The sequence below is a fragment of the Nomascus leucogenys genome, chromosome 12, assembly GCF_006542625.1.
Source record: "Nomascus leucogenys isolate Asia chromosome 12, Asia_NLE_v1, whole genome shotgun sequence".
NCBI classification, from domain to species: domain Eukaryota; kingdom Metazoa; phylum Chordata; class Mammalia; order Primates; family Hylobatidae; genus Nomascus; species Nomascus leucogenys.
The window spans coordinates 7,800,548-7,805,147 of record NC_044392.1 but is presented as its reverse complement, the minus strand read 5'-3'; the positions used below and the strand labels follow the sequence as shown (position 1 = coordinate 7,805,147).

Below are 4,600 nucleotides of genomic sequence, written 5' to 3'. Positions count from 1 at the left end.
TTTCTGTCATGGTTTTTTTAGATCTATATGTTATTTAGAAGTGTGTTGTTGTTTAATTTTCTTTTCTTTTTTTTTTTTTTGTAAATAATAAACATTTATTGGTGTCACTTATGGTAGAAAAAACTTCCTACACCAGATGCACATGACCCAATTGTTAAATAGAACATTTTGAAGGTGAACACACACCCTAACCCAGGTTTTTTACCCACTTTTTAAGATGGCCAATTCTTCTTCTCCCGACCTACCCAAAGACATGTGAGCAACTGCTAATGAAAAGCAGTAAACAGCCGCTTGGGCTATAGCATTTTCACCTTCACTCTGAGGTGAAGATTCCAATTACATTTGAGACTTCAGTTCTCTCTATTTTTTCCTAACGAAAGTTCCTGAGTCCAGTATTTACAATATTACAGCACTAACAGATCAGTGTCTACAGCTCATCTTTTTCCGCTGTATCCTCTTCCCCAGCTGGGGGAGGGCCTGCACTTCCATGGAGTTTGCTGATAATTGGTTGAACAATTTCTTCCAGTTCCTTCTTCTTAGCTTTGAAGTCTTCAGTGTCAGCATCTTGGTGGCTTCCCAGCCATTCAGTCTTTTCTTCTACAGCTTTTTCCGTGTCTCCTTATCTTCAGAGGAAAGTTTACCTCCCAGCTTTTCTTTATCTCCAATCTGATTCTTTAGAGAACAGGCATAGCTTTCCAACTCATTTCTAGTATCAATGCACTCCTTGAGCTTTTTGTCTTCCTCAGCAAACTTCTCAGCATCATTAACCATCCTTTCGATTTCTTCAGGTGTCAGGCGATTCTGGTCATTGGTAATTGTGATCTTATTTTTGTTCCTTGTACCCTTGTCTTCGGCTGTCACTCGAAGAATACCATTCACATCCATCTCAAAGGTGACTTCAATCCGTGGGACCCCACGAGGAGCAGGAGGAATTCTAGTCAGATCAAATGTACCCAGAAGATGATTGTCTTTTGTCAGGGGTTGTTCACCTTCATAGATCTTGATTGTAACAGTTGGTTGATTATCAGAAGCTGTAGAAAAGATCTGAGACTTCTTGGTTGGCACCACTGTGTTCCTTGGAATCAGTTTGGTCATGACACCTCCCACAGTTTCAATACCAAGTGTAAGGGGACATATATCAAGCAGTACCAGGTCATCTGTATCTTGATCACCAGAGAGCACACCAGCCTGGACAGCAGCACCATATGCTACAGCTTCATATGGGCTTATGCCATGGGATGGTTCCTTGCCATTGAAGAACTCTTTAACCAGTTGCTGAATCTTTGGAATTTGAGTAAAGCCACCAACAAGAACAGTTTCATCAATGTCAGACTTCTTCAAATCAGGGTCTTCCAACACTTTCTGGATAGGCTTCATAGTAGACCGGAACAGATCCAGTTGAGCTCTTCAAATTTGGCCCGAGTCAGGGTCTCAGAAAAGTCTTCTCCTTCATAGAAGGACTCAGTTTCAATTATTGCTTGCTTGATGTTGAGAAGACAGGACCCGTTTGGCCTTTTCTACCTTGTGCCGGAGTTTCTGCACAGCTCTATTGTCTTTCCTGACGTCTTTGCCAGTCTTCTTTTTGTACAGTTTGATGAAGTGTTCCATGACACGCTGGTCAAAGTCTTCTCCACCCAGATGAGTATCTCCATTAGTGGCCACAACTTTGAAGACACCATTGTCAATGGTGAGAAGAAACACATAGAAGGTTTCACCACCCAGGTCAAACACCAGGATGTTCTTCTCCCCCTCCCTCTTATCCAGGCCATAAGCAGTAGCTGCTGCTGTAGGCTCATTGATGATCCTCATAGCATTTAGGTCAGCAATAGTTCCAGAGTCCTTGGTTGCTTGGCATTGGGCATCATTGAAATAGGCTGGTATAGTAACAACTGCATGGGTAACCTTCTTTCCCAAATAAGCCTCAGCGTTTTCTTTCATTTTAGTGAGAACCATTGCAGAAATTTCTTCAGGAGCAAATGTCTTTGTTTGCCCACCTCCAATATCAATTTGAATGTATGGTTTAGTTTTCTTTTCAACCACCTTGAATGGCAAGAAGTTGATGTCCTGCTGCAGAGACGGGTCATGCCACCTGCGGCCGATGAGCTGCTTGGCGTCAAAGAGCGTGTTCTCGGGGTTGGAGATGAGCTGGTTCTTGGCTGCAACGCTGATCAGACATTTCCCTTCAGGAGTGAAGGCCACATAGGACGGCGTGATGCGGTTGCCCTGATCGTTGGTAATGATCTCCACGCAGCTGTTCTTGAACACGCCTACACAGAAGTAGGTGGTCCCCAGATGGATGCCAACCACCGTACCCACGTCCTCCTCCTTGGCCCGCGCCACGCTGAGCAGCAGCAGCATCGCGGCCACCAGGGAGAGCTTCATCTTGCCAGCCAGTCGGGCAGCAGCAGGCAGGGCATCCCAGGTAGTCCAGCCACAGGCCGCAGCACAGGAGCGCAGCGCGGTTACCGACTTGCAGGTGGCAGGGGCCCAGGGTCAGAAGGCGCCACGAACCAGGCGAAGGGCAGGTCTGGAAATGCAGGCCACGGCGCTTACCTCTCACACTCACAAAACACCCCAATTGGTCGGTCTGTCTGTGCTGTGTCGGCCGGCATCTGTATTGTTTAATTTTCAAACATTTGAGAGATTTTCAGTTAAAAGATGTGTTTTTGTTATTGACTTCTAGTTTAAATTCACTGTGGTCAGCAAGCATAGTTTGCATGAGTTTAATCATATTAAGTTTGAGACTTATTTTGTACCCAAATATGATCTTGGTGAATGTTTCTTGTGAACTTAAAAAGAATGTGTATTCTTCTGTTGTTGAGTGGTGTATTCTATAAGTGTGAGATTTTTCTGAAAATCTACTTCTTATAAATTTTTTGAATTAGTGTTAACATGGTGTATTTTTTACATCCTTACACTTTTAACCTATATGTGTCCTTATATTTAAAGTTGGTTTCTTGTGGATGATGTACAGATGGATCCCATCTGACACTCTTTGCCTTTTGGGCTGTTTAGACTTTTTTTTTTTTTTTTTTTTTTTGAGATGGAGTCTTACTCTGTCACCCAGGCTGGAGTGCAGTGGTGCGATCTTAGGTCACTGCAACCTCCATCTCCTGGGTTCAAGTGATTCTCCTGCCCCAGCCTCCCGAGTAGCTGTGATTACAGGTGCCTGCCACCACATCCAGCTAATTTTTGTGTATTTAGTAGAGACGGGGTTTCACCACGTTGGCCAGGCTGGTCTCAAACTCCTAACCTCCAGTGGTCCACCTGCCTCAGCCTCCCAAAGTGCTGGGAGGCGTGAGCCACCGTGCCTGGCCATAGGACTTTCTATTTAATAAAGTTATTGATATAAATGGGTTTAACTCTACCATCTTGCTATTTCTTTTTTATTTCCTCATTTGTTCCTTGTTCCTTTTCCCCCTCTTTCCTTGCATTCTTTTGTAATAAATGAGTTAAAAAATTCATTTTAATCTTTAGTATTGGCTTATTTTCTCTTTGTTGTATTGTGTTGGTGTGAAAGTAATTGTGGTTTATGCCACAACCTTTTGCACCAACCTAATAGTTTTAAGTGGTGAATCCGAGGTTTATATATATGCATCTTTCTCTCATCACAGTCAAATGTTTCAAATAATATTATACCACTTTATACAGTGTAAGAACTTTACAACAGTATACTGTCATTTCCCTCATCCTGTTTTTTTTTGCTATTGTTTTAATACTTTTTACTTGTACACATGCTATAACTTCCACAGTACATTGTTATTACTTTTTATTAAAACACAAATACTCTTCTAACGAGATTCAAAATGAGAAAAAGGAAAGCCTTTTATATTTACCCACATATTTACCATTTGTGCTGCTCTTCATTCTTTTGTGTTGATCCAAATTTCCATCTGGTATTATTTCTTTCTGCCTGCACAATTTCCTGGACCATTTCTTGCAGAACAGCTCTGCAGGCAAAAACTTGTTTCAGTTTTTGGTTGTCTAAACAGTCTTTATTTTACCTTTAGATCTGAAAGATTTTTTTGCTCGGTAAAAAATTCTAGATTGGCCAGGCGCAGTGGCTCATGCCTGTAATCCTAGCACTTTGGGAGGCTGAGGCGGGTGGATCACCTGAGGTTGAGAGTTTGAGACCAGCTTGGCTAACATGGTGAAACCCCGTTCCTAAAAATACAAAAAAAATTAGCTGGGTGTGGTGGTGCATGCCTGTAATCCCAGCTACTCGGGAGGTTGAGGCAGGAGAATCGCTTAAAACCGAGAGACGGAGGTTGCAGTGAGCCGAGATTGCGCCATTGCACTCCAGCTTGGGCAACAAGAGCAAAACTCTGTCTCAAGAAAAAAAATAAAAGAAAAATTCTATATGGACAGATTTTTTTTTTCTTTTTCTTTCAGTACCTTAATGATGTCTTTCTATTTTCTTCTGGCTTGCACGCCTTTCTGACATAAAATTTGCTATCAGTTTAATCTTTGCTTTTCTGTGCATAAAATGCCTGCTTGCCTTTAGGATTTTTTGTTTTTAATCATGATTTTCAGCATTTTGGTTATGATGTACCTTGGAATGGTTTGCTTTAGATTACTTCAGCTTGGAGTTCATTATGCT

General features: G+C 42.1%; 1 pseudogene across 1 annotated transcript; it reads right to left on the bottom strand.

Moving 5' to 3' along the window:
- Window positions 1–427: 427 nt before the first annotated feature.
- LOC100601093 lies at window positions 428–2,382 on the bottom strand (annotated as a pseudogene). The gene has a single exon (XR_122450.4). The product of XR_122450.4 is annotated as an endoplasmic reticulum chaperone BiP pseudogene (transcript).
- Between the last annotated feature and the right edge of the window lie 2,218 nt (window positions 2,383–4,600).